Below are 19,989 nucleotides of genomic sequence, written 5' to 3' on the forward strand. Positions count from 1 at the left end.
GCCACTCAGAGTTCCAAACCAACGCACTTAGAAACAGGAAGCCCATTAAGCTAGTTCAATAATGCAGAACATTCAAAGAGACACAATCAAGTGGATTTTTGTACATTCAAAAACAGTTACTCCTCAGAGCTCCTCCACAGGGAGCCTGATGCAGACCCCTCAGCTAACCTGTCCATCTGGTCATCATGTCAGTAAGTAAAACAGTTACTCTTCAGAGCTCCTCCACAGGGAGCCTGATGCAGACCCCTCAGCTAACCTGTCCATCTGGTCATCATGTCAGTAAGTAAAACAGTTACTCTTCAGAGCTCCTCCACAGGGAGCCTGATGCAGACCCCTCAGCTAACCTGTCCATCTGGTCATCATGTCAGTAAGTAAAACAGTTACTCTTCAGAGCTCCTCCACAGGGAGCCTGATGCAGACCCCTCAGCTAACCTGTCCATCTGGTCATCATGTCAGTAAGTAAAACAGTTACTCCTCAGAGCTCCTCCACAGGGAGCCTGATGCAGACCCCTCAGCTAACCTGTCCATCTGGTCATCATGTCAGTAAGTAAAACAGTTACTCTTCAGAGCTCCTCCACAGGGAGACTGATGCAGACCCCTCAGCTAACCTGTCCATCTGGTCATCATGTCAGTAAGTAAAACAGTTACTCTTCAGAGCTCCTCCACAGGGAGCCTGATGCAGACCCCTCAGCTAACCTGTCCATCTGGTCATCATGTCAGTAACTAAAACAGTTACTCTTCAGAGCTCCTCCACAGGGAGCCTGATGCAGACCCCTCAGCTAACCTGTCCATCTGGTCATCATGTCAGTAAGTAAAACAGTTACTCTTCAGAGCTCCTCCACAGGGAGCCTGATGCAGACCCCTCAGCTAACCTGTCCATCTAGTCATCATGTCAGTAAGTAAAACAGTTACTCTTCAGAGCTCCTCCACAGGGAGACTGATGCAGACCCCTCAGCTAACCTGTCCATCTGGTCATCATGTCAGTAAGTAAAATAGTTACTCTTCAGAGCTCCTCCACAGGGAGCCTGATGCAGACCCCTCAGCTAACCTGTCCATCTGGTCATCATGTCAGTAAGTAAAACAGTTACAGATGATGACATAACATAAAAAATGACATGTTAAAAACACTTATATTGTGAACATTGAAGAAAATGTTGAAGAAAACACTAATATTTGTGCATTGCCAGGTTAGTTTGCTAGTGTCTAAATGTACTGCACTGCATTGTTAGAGCAGCATTTGCTACTTACATCTCCCATTATTTTTATTATTATTACCTTTATTTAACCAGGCAAGTCAGTTAAGAACACATTCTTATTTTCAATGACGGCCTGGGAACAGTGGGTTAACTGCCTGTTCAGGGGCAGAAACGGTACGGATACATGACGCACGCGATGCCACAACAATTTGCATTCCACACACATTTGGCAAAAAATGCAATGTTAAGTACTGCTTGGGGAGTGATAGTCTGTTTTAACAGTGCTTTACCTTTCTGCGCCATCAAAAATAAATGTCACCTTTCATGTTTCCAGTGGGACTGGATGTAAAGAGGAATGCTGCTACAGAGGATTTGTGCTCTAGTCAACCATTTTCCACACTACCTTCAGCAGCCAGCCACTGTTCAAGCCCAATTCATAATAGGCCGCTAGTCTGCTACCAGAATTGACCTGATCCACACTGAAATGCAGCACATGATTTCTTTCTACCCTCAGCAACCAGTCCGGAGTAGTTTGGGTTTCTATTGATTATGGGTTATGGGGACAGGGTATGGAGACCTGATCTTGAACTAGGTATTAACAACAGAAAGAGTTAAGTACACAGCACAGTGCATAGAGACACCTCAGTTGGATAAGGAACAGGAACAGTTTCTCCAGTAATAAAATGTTGACTTGAATTTTCATGGGGGATGTACAGGTGGAGGTTGAGGATGCTATGGTGGAGTAGGCTGGGGTGGTGGGTCCTGGGGCTGAGGGGGCTGGGGTGGTGGGTCCTGGGGCTGAGGGGGCTGGGGTGGTGGGTCCTGGAGCTGAGGGGCTGGGTCCTGGGGCTGAGGGGCTGGGGTGGTGGGTCCTGGAGCTGAGGGGCTGGGGTGGTGGGTCCTGGAGCTGAGGGGGCTGGGGTGGTGGGTCCTGGGGCTGAGGGGCTGGGGTGGTGGGTCCTGGGGCTGAGGGGGCTGGGGTGGTGGGTCCTGGGGCTGAGGGGGCTGGGGTGGTGGGTCCTGGAGCTGAGGGGGCTGGGTCCTGGGGCTGAGGGGCTGGGGTGGTGGGTCCTGGAGCTGAGGGGGCTGGGGTGGTGGGTCCTGGGGCTGAGGGGGCTGGGGTGGTGGGTCCTGGGGCTGAGGGGGCTGGGGTGGTGGGTCCTGGGGCTGGGGGGCTGGGGTGGGGTGGGGGTCCTGGAGCTGGGGGGCTGGGGTGGTGGGTCCTGGAGCTGAGGGGCTGGGGTGGTGGGTCCTGGAGCTGAGGGGCTGGGGTGGTGGGTCCTGGGGCTGGGGGTGTGGGTCCTTGGTTGTAAGGTCCTGGGACTGAAGGAACTGGGCACCAGTCTGTTTCTCTGTGTCTGATGCTGCGCTGCCGTCTCTGCAGGGGCACCGACACTGGCATGACTCTCCCTGTCTAATTACGATGACAGGCAGACTCAGGCCTATCTGCTGCAGAGCTGTCCCTAGCAGACAAGACAAATTGCATGTCAAATCATCTTTTTAAAAGTCAATATATCCATACAAATTGTACAGTACAACAACCTCACAGATACGGTCTTGTTGCTAGCATTACAATATCTACAGCTCTGCAACTGCTAATGTTTAGCGACCAAATACATTGAAATGATCAACATGTAGAATACGTGTAAAAACCACACCTAAATTCATATGTCGGTAAATATAATGAAGCAAAAGATGAATCTCCATAAATTACCTGTGTTCCCTCCCATTGGTATTTCTGTGGTGAAATAGAGCTTCTCTAGTGTCGAGCCACTGTGTTGTTGCTGAAATACAACAGAACAAGAGAAGAGAGCATGTTCAGCATATAATTAACAGAATGTCAATGCCTCGTGGCTAAACAGAGGAAAAGTTTCATTAAAACAACTGAAAGTCAATTAACAGTTGGACTGGATGAGATCCAGCAGGCCAATGATTGGATAGTCCCTCTCCACATCCTAATAAAAAGGCCAATGATTGGACGACCCTCTCCATATTTTAATTAAAAAACCAAATCATTGGACTGCGGCTATCTCCATATTCTAATTAGCTGGCTTTACTACCCTCCAGGTTAGGAGGTTTCAATAAAGCATCTAGAATAATGACACAAATATCATATGACAACAAATGATTAAATCATAAAAAACTGTCAGATAAAAACATGTAAGAATGTTGTATTATTAGACCAACATCTAATAGAAAAACGTATTATCTGCTTATAACTTATAATGGACCTGACTTGTTATAATTATAATAACAACCTATTAGTAAGTTGTTAATGATGACTCACGGATAGCTGTGTCTGCATGTCCTGCTGCCTCGGGTCATTGATACTGTTCAACAGCCACTGGAGGTTCTGAGTGGACAAGGTGATGGGCTGGATGGTACTGTGGGCAGGGACCGTAGGAGGAGTAGAGTACTCCAGGGAGAGGGGTGTTAAGTGGGGCCTGGAGGGAGGAGCGTGTGGGCCTGGTTGAGAATAGATGGAGGACATGGCAGCTGGGTGTAGTAGTACGCTCTGGGTTTGGCCTGGTTGGGAATGGAGGGTGGTGGTTGGCTGTGATAGTACGCTCTGGGTGGAGCCTGGTTGGGAATGGAGGGATGAGGCTAGCTGTTGTAGTAGGCTCTGATTGGATGGCTGTTCTGGAATCACCTCATGTTTAGGTGTATCACTGATCATGGGAGAAACAGGAACTGGACAGGGTTCACCAGGGGTGCACCCAGGGGTGAGGAGAGCGGTGGGCTGGGGTACAGGACGGGGTTCACTCGGGATACACCCAGAGGTGAGGGGTACAGGATGCTGCTGCTCCAGTTTCAACTGTTCTGCCTTACTATTATTCAACCATGCTGGTCATTTATGAACATTTGAACATCTTGGCCACGTTCTGTTATATCTCCACCCGGCACAGCCAGAAGAGGACTGGCCACCCCACATATGCTCTCACTAATTCTCTCTTTCTTTCTCTCTCTCGGAGGACCTGAGCCCTAGGACCGTGCCCCAGGACTACCTGACATGATGGCTCCTTGCTGTCCCCAGTCCACCTGACTGTGCTGCTGCTCCAGTTTCAACTGTTCTGCCTTATTATTATTCGACCATGCTGGTCATTTATGAACATTTGAACATCTTGGTCATGTTCTGTTATAATCTCTACCCGGCACAGCCAGAAGAGGACTGGCCACCCCACATAGCCCGGTTCCTCTCTAGGTTTCTTCCTAGGTTTTGGCCTTTCTAGGGAGTTTTTCCTAGCCACCGTGCTTTTACACCTGCATTGTTTGCTGTTTGGGGTTTTAGGCTGGGTTTCTGTACAGCACTTTGAGATATCAGCTGATGTACGAAGGGCTATATAAATACATTTGATTTGATTTGATTTGGTTCACTAGGGGTAGAGTCAGAGGGTTCAGGACAGGTAGAAATGAAAGGGTGAGATGCTTCTGAAAGCACCACGGTTAGAGATGGGTTCTCCAAACTATACGAGGGCATTGCCACCGATGACACATCTGGATAAGATAGGGGACAGATAAAATGTTTTTAAGGGCTTAACAGGAGACAAGGCATTTAGACCACAAAGCACTGGTGGTGTTCACCACAACATGGTACAGTACTCACCCTGTGTCTGGGTCTTGTCTTGAAACAGCAACTCAAACACCAGGTCCAGGGCATCAGACTGCCACAGGGACAAGACAGCAGCAGAGAAACGTTAGTCTAACAAGCTAAACATATACAGCACGTCTTAGTTACCATCTATTACAATTACCATACAGTATGCACAAATTATACATGTATATACAATTAGCCCTGGGACATGACTGTAGTCTCTAATAGTGTCTATATAGCCAATAGCAAAGGGATAACTGTATAGTGTATATATACTCACCAGTCAGTTTATTAGGTACACCTATCTAGTATCGGGTTGGACCCCCCTTTCCTCCAGAATGATTTTTTGGGGGGCATTCTACAAGGCGTCAGAAATATTACACAGGAATGTTGGTCCATGCTGACACAATGGCATTACGCAGTTGCTGCAGATTGGGCAGTGGTACATTCATGCTGCCAACAGCCCGTTCTCTCATCCCAAAGACGTTCTATTTGGGCGGAGGTGTGTGGACTAAACAGGTCACGCTAGTAAACTGTCATGTTCCAGACAATGTTAATCCACTCCTCAATACTCCAGTGTTGGTGATCACATGCCCTCTAGAGCAGCTTCTTCTTGTTTTTAGCTGATAGGAGAAGGATCAACGAGTAGTGCGTTCCAAGATGCCGTTATGCACACCACTGTTGTACTGCGCCGTTATTTGCATATTTGTGGCCCGCCTCTTAGCTTGTACGATTCTTGCCATTCTCCACTCGATCTCTCTCATCAACAAACTGTTTTCGCCCACAGGACTGCCACTGACTGGATGTTTTTGATTGCCACATCATTCTCGGTAACCACAGGACTGCCACTGACTGGATGTTTTTGATTGCCACATCATTCTCTGTAACCACAGGACTGCCACTGACTGGATGTTTTTGATTGCCACATCATTCTCGGTAACCACAGGACTGCCACTGACTGGATGTTTTTGTTTGCCACATCATTCTCGCCACATCATTCCACATCATTCTCGGTAACCAGGACAGGACTGGATGTTTTTGTTTGCCACATCATTCTCGACTGGACTGTTTTTTGTTTGCCACATCATTCTCGGTAACCACAGGACTGCCACTGACTGGATGTTTTTGATTGCCACATCATTCTCTGTAACCACAGGACTGCCACTGACTGGATGTTTTTGATTGCCACATCATTCTCGGTAACCACAGGACTGCCACTGACTGGATGTTTTTGATTGCCACATCATTCTCTGTAACCACAGGACTGCCACTGACTGGATGTTTTTGATTGCCACATCATTCTCGGTAACCACAGGACTGCCACTGACTGGATGTTTTTGTTTGCCACATCATTCTCGGTAACCACAGGACTGCCACTGACTGGATGTTTTTGTTTGCCACATCATTCTCTGTAACCACAGGACTGCCACTGACTGGATGTTTTTGTTTGCCACATCATTCTCGGTAACCACAGGACTGCCACTGACTGGATGTTTTTGATTGCCACATCATTCTCTGTAACCACAGGACTGCCACTGACTGGATGTTTTTGTTTGCCACATCATTCTCGGTAACCACAGGACTGCCACTGACTGGATGTTTTTGTTTGCCACATCATTCTCGGTAACCACAGGACTGCCACTGACTGGATGTTTTTGATTGCCACATCATTCTCTGTAACCACAGGACTGCCACTGACTGGATGTTTTTGTTTGCCACATCATTCTCGGTAACCACAGGACTGCCACTGACTGGATGTTTTTGATTGCCACATCATTCTCGGTAACCACAGGACTGCCACTGACTGGATGTTTTTGATTGCCACATCATTCTCTGTAACCACAGGACTGCCACTGACTGGATGTTTTTGTTTGCCACATCATTCTCTGTAACCACAGGACTGCCACTGACTGGATGTTTTTGTTTGCCACATCATTCTCGGTAACCACAGGACTGCCACTGACTGGATGTTTTTGTTTGCCACATCATTCTCGGTAACCACAGGACTGCCACTGACTGGATGTTTTTGTTTGCCACATCATTCTCTGTAACCACAGGACTGCCACTGACTGGATGTTTTTGTTTGCCACATCATTCTCTGTAACCACAGGACTGCCACTGACTGGATGTTTTTGTTTGCCACATCATTCTCGGTAACCACAGGACTGCCACTGACTGGATGTTTTTGTTTGCCACATCATTCTCGGTAACCACAGGACTGCCACTGACTGGATGTTTTTGTTTGCCACATCATTCTCGGTAACCACAGGACTGCCACTGACTGGATGTTTTTGTTTGCCACATCATTCTCTGTAACCACAGGACTGCCACTGACTGGATGTTTTTGTTTGCCACATCATTCTCGATCAACCCTAGACATTGTTGTGCTTGAAAAGCCCAGGGTGGCAGTCAGTTCTGAGATACTGGATCAGGCGCGTCTGGCACCGACCATCAAAGTCGCTTTGGTCACTTGTTTTGCCCATTCTAATGTTCAATCAAACAGTAACTGAATGCCTTGATGCCTGTCTGCCTGCTTTATATAGCAAGCCACGGCCATGTGACTCATTTTCTGTAGGAGCTATCCTTTTTCGTGAACGGAGTCGTGTACCTAATAAACTGGCCGGTGAGTGTATGTCTTTAAGACATGGATGTTTATTCAGACAGTGTGCGAAATTGAACATTTGGAGAAAAAAAGAGTTACAAAATGACTTACATTACTTTCTCGGAGCTGGGAAGCAGTGGAAATCAGGCTCATATCACTGAGACATGGGGAATGAGGATTCAAATCCTGTGTTTCAAAACATGATTATTGATTCATTATAAGAGATGATTAGAGAGCACAGCATATTGAGAACAGACTTAAAAGACAGAAAAATACAGAGAAAATCTATTGATTGCATGGATATTTGACCAGTAAGTCTTAACACATACCGTGCGAGACAGAAACAGATGCAATATGTCATTGTCAAAACATAATGATTAAGTGCCATTTTCAGTCACATGGTGGGAGGACTCACGTCTGAGAGGGAGTGGCTGTGAATTATGTCAACTGACGGTCCAGGGTCGTGACCTTTGATGTTGTCCCTCGGACTGTTGGAGGAGCTTAGGGAGTTATCACCATCTGTGTCCACCTGAAGGAGGGGTGGCTCACCTAGAAGAAAGAACACACACACACACAGATATTACTTTTATAGGTCTCTCTTATACAGCAGCCAACTCTATTGCTACAACCCATAAGAAATTGAGATATAGTCCTGGCTTGGAGAAAGAAAGGTAATTTGAGTCCACAACTCTTTGCCTTATGGGTGAAGGGGCAGGATAAAGAAATACGCTCAGCAATATCCAAGTCCATGCATAACGACAATGATCATTAATAACAGGAGTTTATGCTGATGTAGCCTTTAGTGCCTTGAGGCATGTGTTTTTTGGGGGGGATGAAAGGGCAAGGAGGTTCAAGCCACTAGTGTTGTTTGAGAAACAGGCACACATACACACACTGAGAAAAGTCCTGGCTACAGACACAAGCAGTTCTGCAGGATACATATGGAAACTCCCACTGGGAAGCAAACCCAAAAAGCAGGCAGATAATGTTTCCTCAGCCTCTGACATCAATGTGACTTGCATTCACAGATCACATGTAATGGATCTAAACCCCATCTGAGACTCATATCTCCTCAGAGGGAGGAAGAGTTTGTTGGGTTCTCTGGTATCAGAGGAACAGGCTAGAAAGACAAATTACAGTGTTATAGTTAGAATGTGTGTGTGTGGAACTGGGCCCCAGAGGAACCTGCAGCAGCAGGATTGATAGCTCCACCACAACAACAGCAGTATTAATAGCTCCACCACAACAACAGCAGCAGTATTAATAGCTCCACCACAACAACAGCAGTATTAATAGCTCCACCACAACAACAGCAGCAGTATTAATAGCTCCACCACAACAACAGCAGCAGTATTAATAGCTCCACCACAACAACAGCAGTATTAATAGCTCCACCACAACAACAGCAGCAGTATTGATAGCTCCACCACCACAACAGCAGCAGTATTAATAGCTCCACCACAACAACAGCAGCAGTATTAATAGCTCCACCACAACAACAGCAGCAGTATTAATAGCTCCACCACAACAACAGCAGCAGTATTAATTGCTCCACCACAACAACAGCAGCAGTATTAATAGCTCCACCACAACAACAGCAGCAGTATTAATAGCTCCACCACAACAACAGCAGCAGTATTAATAGCTCCACCACAACAACAGCAGCAGTATTGATAGCTCCACCACAACAACAGCAGCAGTATTGATAGCTCCACCACAACAACAACAGCAGTATTGATAGCTCCACCACAACAACAACAGCAGTATTAATAGCTCCACCACAACAACAGCAGCAGTATTAATAGCTCCACCACAACAACAGCAGCAGTATTAATAGCTCCACCACAACAACAGCAGCAGTATTAATAGCTCCACCACAACAACAGCAGCAGTATTAATAGCTCCACCACAACAGCAGCAGTATTAATAGCTCCACCACAACAACAGCAGCAGTATTAATAGCTCCACCACAACAACAGCAGCAGTATTAATAGCTCCACCACAACAACAGCAGCAGTATTAATAGCTCCACCACAACAACAGCAGCAGTATTAATAGCTCCACCACAACAACAGCAGCAGTATTAATAGCTCCACCACAACAACAGCAGTATTAATAGCTCCACCACAACAACAGCAGCAGTATTAATAGCTCCACCACAACAACAGCAGCAGTATTAATAGCTCCACCACAACAACAGCAGCAGTATTAATAGCTCCACCACAACAACAGCAGCAGTATTAATAGCTCCACCACAACAACAGCAGCAGTATTAATAGCTCCACCACAACAACAGCAGCAGTATTAATAGCTCCACCACAACAACAGCAGTATTAATAGCTCCACCACAACAACAGCAGTATTAATAGCTCCACCACAACAACAGCAGCAGTATTGATAGCTCCACCACAACAACAACAGCAGTATTAATAGCTCCACCACAACAACAACAGCAGTATTAATAGCTCCACCACAACAACAGCAGCAGTATTAATAGCTCCACCACAACAACAGCAGCAGTATTAATAGCTCCACCACAACAACAGCAGCAGTATTAATAGCTCCACCACAACAACAGCAGCAGTATTAATAGCTCCACCACAACAACAGCAGCAGTATTAATAGCTCCACCACAACAACAGCAGCAGTATTAATAGCTCCACCACAACAACAGCAGCAGTATTAATAGCTCCACCACAACAACAGCAGCAGTATTAATAGCTCCACCACAACAACAACAGCAGTATTAATAGCTCCACCACAACAACAGCAGCAGCAGTAGTAATAGCACCACCACAACAACAGCAGCAGCAGTAGTAATAGCTCCACCACAATAACAGCAGCAGCAGTATTAATAGGTCCACCACAACAACAGCAGTATTAATAGCTCCACCACAACAACAGCAGCAGTAGTATTAATAGCTCCACCACAACAACAGCAGCAGTAGTATTAATAGCTCCACCACAACAACAGCAGCAGTATTAATAGCTCCACCACAACAACAGCAGCAGTATTAATAGCTCCACCACAACAACAGCAGCAGTATTAATAGCTCCACCACAACAACAGCAGTATTAATAGCTCCACCACAACAACAGCAGCAGCAGTAGTAATAGCTCCACCACAATAACAGCAGCAGCAGTATTAATAGCTCCACCACAACAACAGCAGTATTAATAGCTCCACCACAACAACAGCAGCAGTAGTATTAATAGCTCCACCACAACAACAGCAGCAGTAGTATTAATAGCTCCACCACAACAACAGCAGCAGTATTAATAGCTCCACCACAACAACAGCAGCAGTATTAATAGCTCCACCACAACAACAGCAGCAGTATTGATAGCTCCACCACAACAACAACAGCAGTATTAATAGCTCCACCACAACAACAACAGCAGTATTAATAGCTCCACCACAACAACAGCAGCAGTATTAATAGCTCCACCACAACAACAGCAGCAGTATTAATAGCTCCACCACAACAACAGCAGTATTAATAGCTCCACCACAACAACAGCAGCAGTATTAATAGCTCCACCACAACAACAGCAGCAGTATTAATAGCTCCACCACAACAACAGCAGCAGTATTAATAGCTCCACCACAACAACAGCAGTATTAATAGCTCCACCACAACAACAGCAGCAGTATTAATAGCTCCACCACAACAACAGCAGCAGTATTAATAGCTCCACCACAACAACAGCAGTATTAATAGCTCCACCACAACAACAGCAGTATTAATAGCTCCACCACAACAACAGCAGCAGCAGTAGTAATAGCTCCACCACAATAACAGCAGCAGCAGTATTAATAGCTCCACCACAACAACAGCAGTATTAATAGCTCCACCACAACAACAGCAGCAGTAGTATTAATAGCTCCACCACAACAACAGCAGCAGTAGTATTAATAGCTCCACCACAACAACAGCAGCAGTAGTATTAATAGCTCCACAACAACAGCAGCAGTGTTAATAGCTCCACCACAACAACAGCAGCAGTAGTATTAATAGCTCCACAACAACAGCAGCAGTATTAATAGCTCCACCACAACAACAGCAGCAGTAGTATTAATAGATCCACCACAACAACAGCAGCAGTATTGATAGCTCCACCACAACAACAACAGCAGTATTAATAGCTCCACCACAACAACAACAGCAGTATTAATAGCTCCACCACAACAACAGCAGCAGTATTAATAGCTCCACCACAACAACAGCAGCAGTATTAATAGCTCCACCACAACAACAGCAGCAGTATTAATAGCTCCACCACAACAACAGCAGCAGTATTAATAGCTCCACCACAACAACAGCAGCAGTATTAATAGCTCCACCACAACAACAGCAGCAGTATTAATAGCTCCACCACAACAACAGCAGCAGTATTAATAACTCCACCACAACAACAGCAGCAGTATTAATAGCTCCACCACAACAACAGCAGTATTAATAGCTCCACCACAACAACAGCAGTATTAATAGCTCCACCACAACAACAGCAGCAGCAGTAGTAATAGCTCCACCACAATAACAGCAGCAGCAGTATTAATAGCTCCACCACAACAACAGCAGTATTAATAGCTCCACCACAACAACAGCAGCAGTAGTATTAATAGCTCCACCACAACAACAGCAGCAGCAGTGTTAATAGCTCCACCACAACAACAGCAGCAGTAGTATTAATAGCTCCACAACAACAGCAGCAGTGTTAATAGCTCCACCACAACAACAGCAGCAGTAGTATTAATAGCTCCACAACAACAGCAGCAGTATTAATAGCTCCACCACAACAACAGCAGCAGTAGTATTAATAGCTCCACCACAACAGCAGCAGTAGTATTAATAGCTCCACAACAACAGCAGCAGTATTAATAGCTCCACCACAACAGCAGCAGTATTAATAGCTCCACCACCACAACAACAGCAGTATTAATAGCTCCACCACCACAACAGCAGCAGTATTAATAGCTCCACCACCACAACAGCAGCAGTATTAATAGCTCCACCACCACAACAGCAGCAGTATTAATAGCTCCACCACAACAGCATTAATATCTCCACCACAACAGCATTAATATCTCCACCACAACAGCAGCAGTACTAATAGCTCCACCACCACAACAGCAGCAGTACTAATAGCTCCACCACCACATCAGCAGCAGTATTGATAGCTCCACCGCAACAACAGCAGCAGTATTGATAGCTCCACCGCAACAGCAGCAGTATTAATAGCTCCACCATCACAACAGCAGCAGCAGTATTAATAGCTCCACCACAACAGCAGCAGTATTAATAGCTCCACCACAACAGCATTAATAGCTCCACCACAACAGCATTAATATCTCCACCACAACAGCAGCAGTATTAATAGCTCCACCACAACAGCATTAATAGCTCCACCACAACAACAGCAGTATTAATAGCTCCACCACCACAACAACAGCATTAATAGCTCCACATCCACAACAACAGCAGTATTAATAGCTCCACCACAACAGCAGTATTAATAGCTCCACAACAACAGCAGTATTAATAGCTCCACAACAACAGCAGTATTAATAGCTCCACAACAACAGCAGTATTAATAGCTCCACCACAACAGCAGCAGTATTAATAGTTCCACCACAACAGCATTAATAGCTCCACCACAACAACAGCAGTATTAATAGCTCCACCACCACAACAACAGCATTAATAGCTCCACATCCACAACAACAGCAGTATTAATAGCTCCACCACAACAGCAGTATTAATAGCTCCACAACAACAGCAGTATTAATAGCTCCACAACAACAGCAGTATTAATAGCTCCACAACAACAGCAGTATTAATAGCTCCACAACAACAGCAGTATTAATAGCTGCACAACAGCAGCAGTATTAATAGCTCCACAACAGCAGCAGTATTAATAGCTCCACAACAACAGCAGTATTAATAGCTGCACAACAGCAGCAGTATTAATAGCTCCACAACAGCAGCAGTGTTAATAGCTCCACCACCACAACAACAACAGTATTAATAGCTCCACCACAACAGCAGCAGTATTAATAGCTCTACCACAACAGCAGCAGTATTAATAGCTCCACCACCACAACAACAGCAGTATTAATAGCTCCACCACAACAACAGCAGCAGTATTAATAGCTCCACCACAACAGCAGCAGCAGTGTTAATAGCTCCACCACAACAACAGCAGTATTAATAGCTCCACCACAACAACAGCAGCAGTATTAATAGCTCCACCACAACAGCAGCAGTATTAATAGCTCCACCACAACAGCAGCAGTATTAATATCTCCACCACAACAACAGCAGCAGTATTAATAGCTCCACAACAACAACAGCAATCAGACCTGGGTTCAAAAAGTATTTTGAAATCCTACAAATATATGAGTGTTTGTTTGAGCCTGTCTGGAGTGCTAGATGGACTGGGTTTGGATCTTTGGGAGTGTTTTATGTATGTGTGTGTATGAGTGTATGTGTGTGTGATCTCAGCACTCTGTTGGAGGTGGATAAATAGGCTCATCAGGATTCGCTGACAGGGCGTTGCGAGAATAAATGGGCCAATAAGAAGCTGGGGAGCTGAGCAGTGCTGAGGCCTATCTACTGGGCTGAAATAAACTTGGATGTTTTCAACACACACCTGTCTTGAGAATCTGACTCAGCTAAGGAAGCCATACCCCATTAAGAGCACTCAATAAAACGTAGCGGGGAGGAAAGAACGACGTGCTAGAGCGTATTGTTTTATCTCCAACTCCGGAAAAAAGGGGTTTTCAACTCCCCCTAGTTTCATTTTAAAAAAGACAAGGAGTTAGCTGTGTATCACCACGCCACCTTCACCTATTTGTCCCAGGATGTGTGTTTGGAGATGGTCACTAGAGGTGAACGCCTTGTAACAGCCAGGATGGTCACACCTGGTGAGAAAACAACACTAAGTTGAGTTATGTTCATTCATTGAGTACGTTTACATGCACACTAATAATGCAACATTAAACCGATTATGGCTGAGTATTGTCACACCCTGATCTCTTTCACCTGTCTTTGTGCTTGTCTCCAGCCCCCTCCAGGTGTCACCCATCTTCCCCATTATCCTGTGTATTTATACCTGTGTTCTCTGTGTCTGTTGCCAGTTTGTCTTGTTTGTTCAAGTCAACCAGCGTTTTGTGTCTCAGCTCCTGCTTTTTCCAGTCTCTCTTTTCTCGCCCTTTGCCAGTCCTGACTCCGAGCCCGCCTGCCTGACCACTCTGCCTTACCCTGAGCGTGCCTGCCGCCCGATACCGTTGCCCTGGTTTACTGACCCCTGCCTGCCTTGACCTGTCTATTGCCTGCCACTGTTGGAATATTAAAGTCTTGTTTATTCTACGTGGTCTGCATCTGGGTCTTACCTTCATATCTGATAGAGCATGACATTAGTCATGTAAACACCTGACTCTGCCTATCTTAAATCGGTCATAATCAAAGTAAGCATATGCCGATGAAAACACCTGGTTTTCTGAGCAATCTTTAGAATTATTAGGAATGTAAACAGCTTAATCAATGTTCCAGTGGTTTATTTGCTATGTGCGATTGACGGGGGGAAAAAGTTAGGAAAAACTGAAAGTATGCATCTTATAAATAGTTTTTACATACAAACTTTATATGTCCGAACTCAGAATCTAATAGTCTTCTCAAAAATAACATGGTCACTCCTGTGGTAGAACATTTATTTTGATTGACGATTTTCAGCATTTATCAAAAGTCCCATCGGTAGCCTAATTTCAGATGTGTCCATGTAGGGAAATCGTTTTTCTTGCAATGGATGTAACTTTTCAATCAAACTATTATATTAACCCGACTATCTACAATAATCACATTATTGCGTGCATGTAACCGTGCTCATGTATTCATTTGTGCAAGCATTCATTTTTTCATGAATTAGTTAGTCCTTTCAACCCACTGCATACTTCAGCCATTCATTGTGAGCTCACCTGAAGGGCCTCTCCTTGGAGTGTGTCCGGATGTGTTTCCTCAGGTCACTCAGAGTGGTGAAGTACTTGGTGCATCCGTCCGACTCACAGTTAAACGTGTTCCCTGTGTGCAGTCTCTGGTGTGCTTTCAGCCTGCACATCAACACAAACACAACAGAGAGAAACAAACACGGCTGATGTTTGCAGATCAACACACCAACATACAGTCACTGTGAGTTGTGGCTTGACTTGGGGTCAGCATACCAAAGGCCACTAAGCTGTGTAAATTAACTTTGAGGTCAGGGGGTCAGAAGAGTGCCCAACTCATGACTGATGAAACATCATCACGTGACACGTCATGGCAGGAAGCCAACCCGCTACAATAATTTGGCTGCGGTTCCTTCAGTTGACAATTTTAGTGCCAGTGGGCCTGTAAATAATATATGAACTAAATAGATGTGGCGGAGAAAACTGCTAGGTTGTGGTATCTGCCCCACCTAGTCAATGGTAGGGAAAACACTGGTCTAACCCTTACCTGTACAGTGTGTTGTAGGCCTTCTCACAGCCCTGTTGGTCACACTCGAAGGGCTTCTCCTTGGTGTGAACGCGGACGTGGATCTTCAGACTGTAGGAGGTGAGGAAGGCCTTGTCACAGCCCAACTGGTTGCAGACAAAAGTGTATTCTCCTCTGTGTCTCTTTTGGTGGGTCCGCAGGTTCCCTGCTGTGCTGTAGGTACGAGTACAGTCCTCGTATAGACACTGGTAACGCTTCACCTGCAGAACAGACAGGCAGAGAGTTGTGGTCGTAAACTATGTCATCAAGATGGAAAACCACCATATGCATAAACATAAGTTTAACATGTATGAAGTGTTTTTAGTACCGGTATGTAACACTTCACAAACATTACTATACATCAAGTCTGGAAATGAATCAACTGTATTGGTTTCTATGAGAAGATTGAAGTGCACATTTATGAATGAGATCTAATTACCTTCACAGAAAGAGAACCAAGAGGCTGTAAAGCATGAGAATTATCATCTCATCTTTACATCTTCAGAGACCTTGACTATAATGACTCTGTGGTTCTGGATGGGAGAGAGGCTGATGATGATGAGAGAAAACAGAAGCTTCACAGCTAGCTCTCGGGCTGGCCCAATTTCACCACCCCAAACCAATCTCCTCTCCTGTCTCTTCCTCTCACTCACTGACTTCATCATAACAGTTGGCTTGTCACCTTCACACAATATGGTTCTGCTGCTGCTAACCTAGCACGGTTTATTTTCTCTGTGATGATGATGTGAATGAATGACCTCAGGGACGTCTTACTCCCTTCCACATGTTATACACTCTTAGAACGGAGCTATATAGAAAGTAAAATGGTGCTTTGGCTGTCCGCATAGGAGAACCCTTTGAATTGCCCTTTTTGGTTCCAGGTAGAACCCTTTTGGGATCCATGAACGACCCTTTCCACAAAAGGGTTTACCTGGAACCAAAAAGTATTCTCATATGGGGACAGCCGAAGAACCCTTTTTCATACCCTTTTTTCTAAGAGTGTATATGTGATATGCTGAAAAGGGTCGGTCTCAGTTATTCACAGACTGAGAATACACATCATATGATATGATCATCACGTGTAAGCCTGACCAACCCCATGTCATGTTTGCCAGAAGGGTTGAGGCCTACACTCTCGACTCAGTGTAATTTCAAAGAAGACTACAAAATGGATCTCTGCCTATCTATAACCTTGTAACATCCTTCAGGACATCATGACCGGTACGTTAGAAAATATACAGTACATTATGAAAGTATTCAGACCCTTCCCTTTTTCCACTTTGTTACATTACAGCCTTATTCTAAAATGGGTTAAATAAATACAAATCGATATCAATCTACACAAAATATCTCATAATGACAAAGCAAAAAATGTTTTTATAAAATGTTGCTAATTTATTTCAAAATTTCAAAAATAGAAATAACTTATTTACATAAGTATTCAGACCCTTTGCTATGAGAATCTAAATTGAGCTCAGGTGCATTCTGTTTCCATTGATCATCCTTGAGATGTTTCTAAAACTTGATTTTAGTTCACCTGTGGTAAATTCAATTGATTGGACATGATTTGGAGAGGCACAAACTTGTCTATATAAGGTCCCATAGTTGACAGTGCATGTTAGAGCAAAAACCAAGCCATGAGGTTGAAGGAATTGTCCGTAGAGCTCCGAGGCAGGATTGTGTCGAAGCACAGATTTGGGGAGGGTACCAAAACACTTCTGCAGCATTGAAGGTCCCCAAGAACATGGTGGCCTCCATCATTCTTAAATGGAAGAAGTTTGGTACCACCAAGTATTTTCCTAGAGCTGGCCGCCCGGCTAAGTTGAGCAATCGGGGGAGAAGGGCCTTGGTCACTCTGACAGAGCTCCAGAGTTCCTCTGTGGAGATGGGAGAACCTTCCAGAAGGACAACCATCTATGCAGCACTCCACCAATCAGGCCTTTATGGTAGAGTGGACAGACAGAAGCCACTCCTCAGTAAAAGGCACGTGACAGCCCGCTTGGAGTTTGCCAAAAGGCACCTAAAGACTCTCAGACCATGAGAAACAAGATTCTCTGGTCTGATGAAACCAAGATTGAACTCTTTGGCATGAATGCCAAGCGACACATCTGGAGGAAACCTGGCACCATCCCTACGGTGATCATGGTAGTGGCAGCATCATTCTGTGGGGATGTTTTTCACCGGCAAGGACTAAGAGACTAGTCAGGAGTGAGGGAAAGATGAACGGAGGAAAGTATAGGGAGATCATTGATGAAAACCTGCTCCAGAGCAGCCAAGCTTGTAGCATCATACGCAAGAACACTCAATACTGTAATCTCTGCCAAAGGTGCTTCAAAAAAGTACTGAGTAAAGGGTCTGAATACTTACGTGAATGTAATTTCCGTTATTTATTTTTTATACCCTTGCTAAAATTGATAAAAAACAGTATTTGCTCTGTCATTATGGGATATTGTGTAGATTAAGGGTGGATAAAAAAAGAGAGAAAAAAGAATAATGCTGTAACGTAACAACATTCGGAAAAAGTCAAAGGGTCTGAATACTTTGCAAATGCCCTGTATATGAATGAGCAATGATGCCTCTCCTCCTCACAACCAGAATACCAGGAGTGAGTTTTCCTGACAACATATCCAAATAAATACAGAACATGCTCAGATATCAAAACAGGCTTATGTGACTGACTGGGGTTGAACCAGGGGTTAGCCCACTGGGCCAAAACCCAGGCATTAGCTCAATTAGCTAACACAAGTCTTCAGGTCTTTGGATATCAAGGCTTACCTCGCTGTGGTGGGTATCTGGGCACTCAGAGTGCAGTGTGATGGTGGCCCCCTGGATGTGCCGTGGCATGGGTGTGGAACCAGGGTTGATGGTGAACTGGATCTGGTCCTGGGAGATGGTGTGGTGGATGTACCCCTGTGACATGGCCTGCCAGTGGTCTTCCAGACCTCCACGGCCCTCCGTCTCACATCCCTCATGTAGGTACATCATCATGTCCTCTTCCTCCTCTTTATTGTCAGTTCTAGAACCCACTGGGTCTTGTTCAATCATCACAGTGGTTCTGTCATACACTGTGTCCAGACTGTGCACACCAGAGTCCAGTGTAGAGGGCAGCAGTAGCTTGTCCCATTGGTCCCAGTCGACAGAAACCATCTTCCTGGAGACATTGTCCTCTTCAACCTACTGATTTGTCTTGTCCGCCTCTTCTTCCTCGACAAAGAGCACGGTCTCATTCATCCTCATACATGGTAACAAAGGTGACACACTCACTGGGTTGCAATTGAAATGAGAAGTAGAATGTTAGAAAATGTATCAAGTAAGAGTAGGCTTTCACGACAGCAGCTACAAATGCATTTAATTTGGTTGAGATTAACGGACTATTGGTTAAACGGTTTGAAACGACAGTAACCTAATACAAAGTCAACTACAATCTCGGCATTCCTCAGCGAGTTTAGGCTATCATCAAAACTATTTTACTTGTTGGTACTAAGAAGCACCCATTCAGCAGGACGCAGCACAGAAATGATTCCACGTTTCAATAACAATCCCTAGCTACTCAGTTTTGAAAGTTCACCACGGAAATGCAGTCAACAATAACTACAAGGTCGTTTGTCTTTATAACATGTCTTCCGCTTTGTTAATTCTGTTTCAAAATCGATTCCTCCGTCGTTACAGTGTTGCTACATCGTAGTCACCCTAGCAGCCTATTTAACCAGCTTCCTCTTTCCGCCCAGACTCAACCGTGAACCGTCTCCCTCCCTCAGTGAAGTAAACGACCGGTAACTGACAAAATAAAGGAAACACCAACATGGGCCACCACGAGCCAGAGCAATTTCAATGCACGGTGGCAAGAGGTTGAGACCTGATGACTGAGACGGTCATGGCGTATGGTTTACATCGGTTTCATGCTCATCAACCATTCAGTGACTACTCGTGCCCTGTGGATGTGGGCATTGTCATCCTATGGCCGGTAGCATAGCCATTGTAGACAAAATAATGGCCTGCCCAGTAATTTATACATGACCCAAAGTAAGATGGGATGTTAATTGATGAATTAACTCGGGAATCGCACCTGCTTTCAACATACTTTGTATC

The 19,989-nt window shown here is 45.0% G+C and overlaps 1 pseudogene; it reads right to left on the minus strand.

Moving 5' to 3' along the window:
- Positions 1 to 1,244: 1,244 nt before the first annotated feature.
- Positions 1,245 to 19,790, minus strand: LOC118399492 (metal regulatory transcription factor 1-like; annotated as a pseudogene).
- Between the last annotated feature and the right edge of the window lie 199 nt (positions 19,791 to 19,989).

The sequence above is a fragment of the Oncorhynchus keta genome, chromosome 20 (genome assembly GCF_023373465.1).
Source record: "Oncorhynchus keta strain PuntledgeMale-10-30-2019 chromosome 20, Oket_V2, whole genome shotgun sequence".
Lineage (NCBI taxonomy): Eukaryota > Metazoa > Chordata > Actinopteri > Salmoniformes > Salmonidae > Oncorhynchus > Oncorhynchus keta.